Source organism: Falco rusticolus, chromosome 2, assembly GCF_015220075.1.
Source record: "Falco rusticolus isolate bFalRus1 chromosome 2, bFalRus1.pri, whole genome shotgun sequence".
Lineage (NCBI taxonomy): Eukaryota > Metazoa > Chordata > Aves > Falconiformes > Falconidae > Falco > Falco rusticolus.
Genome location: NC_051188.1, coordinates 97,414,238 through 97,425,549, shown reverse-complemented (window position 1 = coordinate 97,425,549; position 11,312 = coordinate 97,414,238). Strand labels below are relative to the sequence as shown.

Genomic DNA, 11,312 nt, shown 5'->3' with positions numbered 1-11,312 from the left:
GGGACGCATGGCCCCGCCCCTGCTGCGCAGCTCGGGGCGGTTGGCGTGCGCGGGACGCGGGCGCCCGGCGCGGGGAGGGGAGGGGAGGGGAGGGGAGGGGCCGGGCGGCCGGCCGCAGCCCCCGCGCTGGGAGAAGCGGCGCCCCAGAGCCCTGCGAGGGGGGCGGTGGGCGGTGAGGTGAGCGCGCTCCGCCTTCACCCCCGGGCGGCGGGTGCTGGGTGCGCCGCCCTGCCTGGGCCGCCCTGCCTGGGCCGGCGGAGGGAGCGGGCCCGCGGGGTGCCCGCCGCCCGCCCCACGCTGTCACCCGGTCAGCTGTCGCTGCGAGGCGGCGTGTGGGGGCGGGGGTCAGCGCCGCCCTGTGCCGGGCCGGGCGCTGCGTGGGGCTTCCTGCTGCCGAAGGGGCGCACTCAGGGCGGCGGCGAAGTTCTTTGCTTTTGTGTGTGTGTGTGTGTTTGTGTTTTAATAAGGTGAGTGCGCTCACCCTTCTGGCACAGGATTACAAGAGACAGCACAGCGCATGGATGTGAGGTGGAGAGAGAGCCTGTAGCCGACAGTGGATGAAGAAAACTGGGGAGAGGGAAGATGCCTGTGAGGGAAGTGTAGATGTGTGAAACCTCCCAGGGGTGTGACTGCAGTTGAAGCTAAACTAGCTGGCGAAAAAATACATGTTATTACACAAACTGGCCTCCTCCTCCTCTGGCATCCATTATTACTACTTTTCGTTGGTACATGGGAGGGGTTGTTATGGATTTGGGATAGAAGGAAGGAGGTGCAGCCTTTTCTTGGGGGAGCCTTGACCTTGATACCCTGGGGGTTGTCTTACAGCAACCAAGCCATTTTGTGGTGGAGTTACTGCCCTCTTTTCTCATCCTGTACTCTTTCCTCATATTTACAGAACGAGCTTTTAGATGAGAAAGCTAGATGGGGGGAAAAAAACCACCTTTCTCTAATTATGGGGTTCTAGTTTGTAGTGGGCTGTAGTTTCATTAGGACTACACAGATCTAAATAGATAACTTGGTTAACAGCTATGGCAAGTACAAAGGTGACAGACAGGGCAGGAGGACCCTCTTCATTCCCATCCTTCCAGATGTGAACTCAAGTGCATTAGTTAGCGTCTCATTCCTTCTGTACTGTGTCTGATCTATTCATGAATTGGAAGTTGACTGTGTAGATTAAGCTTCCTGAGTTGGTGAGAATTAAACCTTTAAAAATCAGGGATAATTCCAACTATAGGCAAAGCAAGTAACTGCCAAGGACAGCAAACCAATAGAGTCTCTCAAATGCAGCAGGTGGCATTTGTGTCTTTTTTACCCTTTTAGAAGAAAATATAAAGACTTCTTTGGTGCCTATCTCAACTCGGTCCTTTCCCCTTCCCATGGGTAGACTTGATCAGACCCTTATACTTCATGTGTCAAAGATTTTATCTGTTTTGTATTATCTAAATTTATCCATATTCAACATTTTTATATCATGACATACAGCTTTCATTCTTTGCTCCTTTAATAGTTGTTCTTTGTAATACTCTGCTATTTTCTTAAGAATAAAATTACAAAAAAAAGGCTTCCATGAGTTATATCCACATTTCAATGGTTTTACAACATGACATTCACCAGAATAGGTATTTTGGGGCACCAATATAGCTAAGTTGTAAGTTACTTGGAAGTGTATGTAAAATCAGTTCCTTTAACAGGCTAACCTACAGCAGCAAAAGGAGCTTTTGGTAATATGACTTTAACTTTGTTTCATTTTTGGTCAGCACGATTAAGTTGGTCACACTATAATGTGTATGCCAGTAAGACAGAATTCTTATCTCACAGATTGAGTCCTGCATGGAAAGTGAGGAGACATGTAAAGAAATTCACTGAGAGTAAAACTTACCTTGAAAGTCTCTTATTACCGAGAAAGATGTTATTATGCATGTAATTCAGAAGTGTATATAATTTAAAATTATGTCTCCTACTGAATGTCTCTTTTCTATGAGCTCTGCATAATAAATTTTCATGGGGAGGATGGAAGATTCTTTTTATTGATAGGTGTCATTGAGGAATTTAATGCCATTTTTTGCAACATTAATTCAAATTGGCTTAGATCCAAATGCTGATACACTGATTGAAAAGTTCAAGAAAGTGTCGTGTTTTATTGTGATATATTAAGATCTGAAGAACTGTCTAATGGTGTACCACAAGGAAAAAAGTAAGCTTTTTCTATGGGGTAAGCATGAGCATATAGGTTACCATTGAGCAACTTATGCTCAAACTTATGATTTTGACTGGTAGCCGCTTAGAAGTAATTAATTTAATTACCTCCTGTGTCACAGTCACCTCAGTGCTACAAAGAGGAGTGTGACTCCCTCTGTCTTAATTTCTGTTCAGGTGTCTATGCAGTAATGATACCAGGCCCATTGCTGACACTACACAGCTCTGTAACCTATGTACCATGGCTCAGACTTCTGAGGAGATTGCTGAGTTGCAGGGGTCAGAGGGGCGGCAGGGAAACATTGCCAGAAAGTCTGAAAAGGAGATTCATGTGAGATGAGGAACCTGAAATAGCAGGCATGGTAAGACAAGGAAAAGCACCAACATGGGCAGGTATAAAATCAAAGAAAAACCAGGTTGTCAGAAGATGGCACAACTGCAGCTGTGCTCCAGGGAGCTGCAGGAACTGCCCCTCCCCTCCTGACTCTTGTCAGGCTGCCTGGCTAGCAAAGGCTGTGCATGTATCTTATAAAAGTTGGTGAGCACATAAATGCCTAACCTAGTATTGATCATTTGTGTATGATAACCGACAAATATTTTTTTATACTTCTAAGCTGGATATATCCTTCTTGCAGAACCACTTTGTGCTGGGCTAAGGTGTCCAAACAGGGACCCAAAGAGGAACGATTACAGGAGATAGAAATTCACAGATGAAGCAAATGTAGGAATTGTCCCCACAAAAAGTGAGCTCAAAAGAGCAGAAGTGATTCCAGATAAATGGTTTTGGAGGGAGACTGGTGACTGGGGGTGGGGAGGGGTGATGGCGGGGGGCAGCAGGAATTAGGGTTAAAATGTCTAGAAGATGTCTAGCTATACGAAGGATCTGTGGGAGAAAGGTGTTAACAAATCTGAAAAAGTGTTGAGGTTTGTGAGAGAGCACAGTAGCAGAAGGCTTTCAAAAGGCAACTAATGGCCAATTTATTTTATGAAATTAGAATTAGCAACCTCTAGCAAAGATCTCCAGATGATATAGACATAATACTGAAATAGTCACTAAAAATAGAAAAATAAACAAAATTAATGTCACCTTGTTTGAAAGGCAATGTGAAAATAGATCTAGTGCATCTGAGTCATGACTGGAATCTTTCTAAGGTGTACCTCCAAAGAGATCCTTGGGGAAAAAAGTGCTTTAAAAGTATATGCTTTGTGAATGAAGCCTGTAAGTAACAAAAAACCTGTAAGTAACAAAAAACCCCAAACCCCTCAGTTTGTAAATAAATGTGAAGGTGAAATGCAGTTTGGGGCATCATATGGGAAGATAATGTCTCAGAGCAGGGAGTGCAGTTTTTTTCTTCATTAATCGCTTTTTCCAGTTCCTGTCCTGCTTCTTTTCATGTCTGTGGGAAACAGATTTACAACACCAAGACTACATCTTTGCTAGTGAACTTTGTTAGTAAATAGTATCATTAATAAATCCAAGCCAACAATGAAGGAACATTCCACAAGTAGGACTGGGCTTGAATTCATAAGAACAGCTTGCATTAATTGTTGGGTTTGTCATTGCGAATTAAAAAAGAGTCAAATTCCAGAGAAAGTAAAAAAAGAGATTTTTGATTACTAGGGAAAAGAGCTAAATGCATATACTTGAAGTTAAAAGTTTCACAAAGCTATGCTGCATTGGATCAAAAAGTGTTAGGAGGAAGGGAATATGGTGATATATCAATGTCAGAAAAACACCCAAAAGTGAGGAAGAACAAGAAACTGGATTTAACTGCTGCTCAAGGAAACAACTAACTTTAGTTATAATAGTAACTACCATGTCATTGTATTATTAATTACCACTTACAGTTTCTGACTATTCATTTGATTATAAGCTGAATAATTGTGGCATCTCCCAGTATTTGATAGGCCAAGTCTCTCAATGGTATGTAAGCAGAAGAAAACCATCATTATCAGTTGGGTAGACATTGCATCATTAGTTTGAATAAATTTTAGAAAACTAAACCCTCTGTTATCTGTTAAATCTAAAACTTTGACTGGTGAATAAGCCTTTATCATAGAATTCAGACTGAAGGGGGAAAACCAAACTGCCTATTTTAAACGGTCCTTAGAAATGCTCAAGTCTTTTGTTTGTCATATTCTATGAAATAAGAACCCATCTTAAGCTGCAGTGTAGAAAGCTGGAACATAGGTTACTAGAAGTCCATTGAGCAATGGACTTTCCAGCTGCAGCCCTGTAATATGGCTTCTCAGATGGAATCAGAACAAGAAAAAAATGTAAAGCATGAGACAGTTCTATTTAGTTGATTTAAGTCAAGAAAATCGTTCAAGGCAGAAGGCTAGCAGTCTCAGCCTTTCTGAACAAGAAGGTACTTACTATACAACACAGTATATAGGTAGTATATAGCAGTTGGGTAGATCTGCTGAACCTTAACAGAGGTTCAGTCAAAGCCTGAAGGAATTTGAGTTTAGTCATATCCAACAGTGCATACAACCTTAGATGATATAACTTGCAAGCTGACCAGCCTGTAGTTTATTTGAGCAGCGAGTGAGGCTATGACTGACATAGTTAACTAAATAAAACATAATTATTGTGATTATTTACTGACATTGTGTAATTTAGGGCTCATTAAATAAAATGTTACAATATTGTTTATGAGGAGCACAGAACACTAGTTTTTCATGGTTGTATTGATTGAAGTTTGTCTTTATCTTGATTTCTGTCTGAACCTTTCTGCCCTTGCTTGGGTCTTAGGTGCCACTTGAATCTACTTTGATTAAGCCGAGTAGGCAAAGTACTCTTAATTTTTATTCCCTTGCACCTGTCTGCACTTTATCTGGAACATTCTTTTAATGAATACTGAGTAATGGCAGCTAACAAAATGACAGGGTGAGATTTCCCCTGAGTTGACTCAAAGCTACTATCTAGCCCGAAGATTACGTGTTCAAGATACTTCTAAATATCAAAGAGAAGATCATTCTTCCGCAGTTTCCACAGGCCTCATCTATCTAGACTGAACAGAGTAGCGTTATTTAAATCATGCATTTGATCTGACTCTGCCACCTAGATACTCTGCTAGGTCAGCCTTTTAGCAGCTTCATATCTGCCAACAGCCTCTTGAGAGTTTAGGTTGTGCCTTTACGTATTTGTAGTATCATCTAATTATAGTATTAAAAGTTGTTTTCAATATCGATTAACATGGTACCACTGATACAGGAGGTAAGAGAAAAGTTTGCTTGTCCTTTGCGGTATACAACTGACCACTTCAGACCAGAAAATTTGTCTTCACTGAAACAGCTTGTAAAGCTAATCTGTGCTTTTGCTTGTCACACATAGCAAATATGCCAAGGAGCTTGTTCAAAAGGAATGATATTGAATAGACACTTCCTGGTTTCTACCAAAAAACCTGACAACTGCAGGTCAAGGTATACTTCATTCTATTAAAAACAAATGTCATAAATTTTAAACCAAAACATCGCTCTGAAATGAGAATTTAAAATCTTCATTTTGAAAGATCCACATTAAAATTTTTCCTGCCCTATAAATTTTAGCTAAAATTTCTCATTCATTTATTTGCTTAATGTAAAGTAAACATTGAGATTCATTTGCAGTAAGCTAAATCAGCTCATAATATATCTTATGGTGAAACAACTCACCTTCTGGATGGCCTCTCTTGTCTCAGGTACATGAGGTGGTTGAATTAGAAGCCTCACCGTCAGGTGGCTTCAACAATTAGCACGTATCCTACATTTGGGGGCTAGTATGTTCCTGGAATATTGTAATCATTTTACAAGAGGAATGGGAAATCTAAACCTCACAACTTTCTAGAATGGTGTCTCCAGCATCCTCTCTAAGGCTTTTTTTGCTGGTGATCTCAACAGAAAATTTTGTATTAGGCTAGTGTGTATACATGTAACACAACTGAGATTTAAGAGAAGAAACACATGACAGAAGAGGTCTGTAGGTTATACATTATCTGGGCAATAAAAGAGGAGGTTAATTAGTTGTAAGTTGGAAAAACATCACCACCCCCAGAAATGGCCATTACTTCACAAAGGACCTAGTAACTTTCTCCTTGCTCAGCCCCACGTGCCCCATGCGTGTTGGCAGGAGCAGGGTTTTGGGGGGATGGCAGGGAGATCCTCGCCGGGGGCTGATGTGGCATCTCACTGCACTTGCTGTCCTCACATCTCTGGTTGCTGGGCTCCATCACAGTGTGTGCCGTGCCTCACCCTGATGCAGGAATGAAATCAGATCTTTTCTGATAACTGAGGGGTAGTAAAGTCCTTGTGGAAATGGACCCCACTGCCCCTACTGTAAGAGCTGCTCCTGGATACTTCATTAAACACAGCAGTACAAACATTTTCTCCAAATAGGATCTGCTAATATTTCATGTGCCCTTTATTGAAAATAACATTATTTTATGTTAAGTTGTCTGAGAACAAATGATTAATTTCAGGAATACCTCAGTCTGCAAGTGAGTGAGTGAGAGTGTGTGTAGGAAGCTCAAGTGCAGCTGATATATTCCAAAATCAAGTAGCAAATCAAAGGAACATCTGACTGGGAAATCAGTTGCCTTCCCGCTTTAATTTAAAAACATTTTTAAATGTCTTATACCTCAACTGGAATAATTTACATGAAAAAATAAGACAAAAATGGAAGACAGTGATCTCACCCATGCACAGATACTTGTTTTTAACTTTGCTTTTAAACTTCCTTTTTTAGGAAAGTAGTTCCTCCTATAAGTGAGCTACCCACTGTAAACCATACATCAGGTACCTGTGCCCAGTTCTTAGTAGTTTCTGTAGTTAAGGCCTCAGCAGTAGGTGGCACTGCTGTTTGTCTGGGCTTTGTAGATCCATATTGTCAACCTAGGTGGCAATTAACTTTTCCAGTTCCCACTTCTATAGTACCCTTGATCTGTCCAAGGAGTCAAGTGGAAATCTGAAATGCAAATCTTTTCTAAATAAAAATCATATAAAGATATGTTAAGTATTGCCAAGGGATTAACTTTATTAATTAATTTTATTAATTAATATTAACCACCCTCCCCAAGAAATTATAAATCTGCAAATATATAGCAGATCTTTGTTATATGTTGCAAATTGTCTTTAAAAATTTCCTGATACACTTATAACCTATTGAACAAAATATAAGAATATTGAATGAAATTTGGAGCAGTCACAAGTGTGGTTTTGCTTTTTTGTTCTTTTTCTATTCTGTTTTTGCTTGATTTTATTAAAACTGAAGCCAAAGACCTAAGTGACAATGAGAGTTTTTGCCAAGCAATCTAGAATTGCTCTTTGCTTTTTAATTTCCCCCAAATAAAGGGGTTCTTTTGCATCCCAAAATTATGCATGTTGTTTGATATTAAGAATTATCTTTCATAAATGTCCATATAGGTCAGAAAAGGCCCAACAATGTTTTGCTTGTTTGTTTTCCTATAACCAGACAGTTTCATGTTTTCTAGACAGTTCCAAGTTTTCTCTCTCAGTTGTTGACATCTTGGGTGGGATTTGTCAAAGGAATGCAGGCATGGACTGCAGTCTAGACATGGATATTTGAGCTAGTCAATCTAAGCTGCCTCACTGGTCAGTGAAGAGAAATAGACTTCTTTTGGAAAGGAATTTATTTCAACCCACAGTAGACTTTTAAAAATATGTTAGATGAATCATTCTCTAAAACCGCTTATTTTTTTTTATTGACATTGAGGAAGGTCTAAGAAAGCTGCCTCAGAGGTAAATGATTGAAGTTTGGCAGAAGGAGCCTCTGTCCTGACACCACTGTAGACTCACTCGGCTGCCAAGTGCTGAGTCCACCATGCCTTGAAATTCTGAGGTGAGATGAATTACTGTCTGGAAGCCAGTAGAACCTGAAGTCATACATTAAATAGAAAATTTAGTCAAAAAAATGGACACTGTAGAAGGGGAATGGCACATTGCTGTTAAATCACACCATCTGCTCACATCTGAAGTAGAACCAGAGCAGAACCTGAAGTCATACATTAAATAGAAAATTTAGTCGGAAAAATGGACACTATAGAAGGGGAATGGCACATTGTTGTTAAATCACTCCATCTGCTCACAATTTGCCTCATTTCATTTCCTAACACATTATTTATTTAAAATGTCTACTTTTGCACTCCATCTTTTTTTCTCTTGTCACAGCTTGTGTGGATGCCTGTGTCCAGGTTCACATCTGCTATGCCCATAAACAGGTTGCCCAGAGAACTGTGGATGCCCCATCCTTGGAAGTGTCCAAGGCCAGACTGAACGGGGCTTTGAGCAACCTGGTCTAGTGGGAGGTGTCCCTGCCCATGGCACGGGGGTTGGAGCTAGATGATCTTTCAGGTCCCTTCCAACTCAAACCATTCTATGATTATGTGGTTTTGTGTCTTCTCCCTATGACTTCCCCTGAAAGCCCTTCTGTAGATGTTGTTTTGTTGTTTCTTCTGTAAAATACAAGTAATTGAGGTTCAGTACAGGAATGAGGAGAGTTGTGTTTGTAAACAGTGAGAGCACATAATCATCACTTTTGATGTTTAGGTTACTGTTCCTTTCCAAGTTCTGGTTCAATATGCAAGTAGTTAGGGTTTTTTTCGTCTTTCACAGTCCCTAATAATTCAGCTTTAGCAGATGGATAAGTTGTTACATTTTTGCCTGATTCTCTTTGAAATTATCTTTTTTTTCCCCAGTCCTGTACTATATTTGCAAAAATGATTTTTATGTGGATTGAGAAAGATTTTAAAATCTTTGTATTATTGATAACTTGCCTGTATGGCATAATGTATTGTATGTGCAGTTACCAGAAGTAATTATTTTTAATTGTTTTTTCACCTTCTTGCCATCCATCTTCTTTTGACCCTTTATCTCACCTTCTCATTGTTTTATCTTGTCTTCTTTATATTAGAAGTGGTAAACCAAATGAAAGTATGTACAGTGGTGAACTTAATGAGTATACTTACATCATATCTCTTTATACGTATTTCCCATGTATCCACTACATTTAGCGTGTGAATGTGACATTTCCAAAAATAGTGTTGCTTGTAACAACATTTGTCTTTCAGTGACTAATTAAGCAAATTAACACTCGGTTTATTTTTTGTAATATGCTCTCTATGAAATTATTCATCTTTGTTAAGCTTTTGTCCACACAGAAACAGTAAAGAAAATTTATCTAAATAAACTAATGGTGTGCATATGAAATGGATTAGTTAGGCCCCATTAATTCTTTGTAGCTAATGACTCAGAATTAGAAAGGCCATAACTGAGTTTGAAGACATAAAAAACGTTAGAATGTTAAAAGAGAGCTCTCAAAACATACTAAAGCATTTTCATCTTTGTTTTCTGCTTCTTTGCATAGAAAGGTGACAAGAACAGATAAGACACTGATTCCTGTCCTTAAATGGGAATTTGATGTTTGTAAAAATACAAAAAAGTAATTGGGGGAAAAAGCCAAACTCCTTGAGAAAGGACATAAATAACCACTTCAGCTTTTTTGGGGCTTCTTTTGATCTCAATGTGACCTGTTGTTTCTCCTTGTGAAAAGAGTGCTTCCTCTTTCCATACAGGCAGCATGCAATGAGTCAACACAGCCTCAGGGTGCTCACAGATTGCATTTAGTGACCCAAGTGACTTGTCCTCTCCTTCACCAGCTAACAACACCTCAAGAGCACATGATCTTTTTAACTATGTCTCCTTTTCTGGCTGAGACAGTGCTAGACTGTGAGAAGTAAGTTATTTGTTGATTTACTATGACAAAACTTTCTTTACCTAAAAATAGTCTGTTCACAAAGAATTGTGGCAAGTTCAGTGGAAAGCAAGAGAAAATTTGCTGAGCTGGGCAATAGGAAATGGCCTGGTGAGACAAGAGATTCTGTACACAACAGGCAATAGAAGACAAAATTCTCTGAATTCCAATTCAGATTTTGATCTATTTTGGCACATAGAGTATTGGGTAATTTTTTAAAATACCAGATGTGTAAGTTCTGAGTTCTGCTTTAGCTCCACAGCTCCTTCAGCTCTATATTTCACTTTGTATTTTATGCCAGTTAACTTTACTAGCTAAAATAATCTCCATCACTGGAAAATGAGCATAAGACATTATTGTAATGATACTTGGCAACATCATTAAAAGGTATTGAACAACATTTGCATAAGACAAACACTTGATAATTGAAGGTCTGTATACATTACTGTAGTACATGAAGGTCAGATTTAATTTGTGCGCTGTGATGGAGTGAAGCTGTAAGTATGACAAGGTTGCAGGACCTTTTGTTAGAATTGTACCACCAGTCTGATATAATGACTGCACTTTTATAGTAAGCATCTGCTTAAATAACTTGGAGATCTCATAATAGACATGTGCATAAATATAGTGTATTCGTGCAACAAATGGTTTAAAAAGGAGGCAAAAGTAGATGTAACATTCCAGCCCTTCAAAGCATCCTGCCTGAAGTTTCTGTGCTGAATGTTTTGCGTATGTCCTCCACTTTTCAACCATGACTACAAAATAATAACCATTACCAGGTTCAGAGGGATTTGGTGAGAAACTGAAGCCAGACAGAAAAAAATATGAAATATCAACAGTTTAGTAATGTTTACTTCAAACTATCTGATGACTCAAAAAAAAAAAAAAAATTGAATCTGCCACTCTCTGGAATATCTTTACGAACCATGACTGCTGTAGTAACATTTTCTGACAGATTTGATGAATCTTCCTGAGAAGTAAAGGTGAACAAAGTGTGATTATTTTGATAACATTATCTACCAGGAGATTAAGATTTTAACCTGACAAAGCAGGGGTTTTGATGAAATGTTATCCAGTAATACTGTTTTCTACCTAACTTAAGATATCCTAAAACAAGTGGAAAGCTTGCTGCCGGAGAATATAGAGAAGATGAAGTTATGACAGTCTAAATAAGACTTGTATGAAAAGGATAAACGAACTCTCTGCTTCCATCAGTTAACTTATGTTGTCAGTGCTAGAGTTGTGTAATTCTTTCTAAGATGTGAATTCTAGACATGAAAATTCCTGTTTAGTCATATTATTTCCCATCTTCCTAACATTTTATTTCTTGAAATATAAATTTAATTCAGTAGGCATTTAAACAGCT

General features: G+C 39.2%; 1 long non-coding RNA gene across 1 annotated transcript; it reads left to right on the top strand.

Moving 5' to 3' along the window:
• The first annotated feature begins 50 nt into the window (after nt 1–50).
• On the top strand, nt 51–9,861 carry LOC119143329. Its single transcript, XR_005102670.1, has 3 exons — nt 51–177; nt 7,914–8,035; nt 9,768–9,861. It is a non-coding gene; the product is annotated as an uncharacterized LOC119143329 (long non-coding RNA).
• The last annotated feature ends 1,451 nt before the right edge of the window (nt 9,862–11,312 follow it).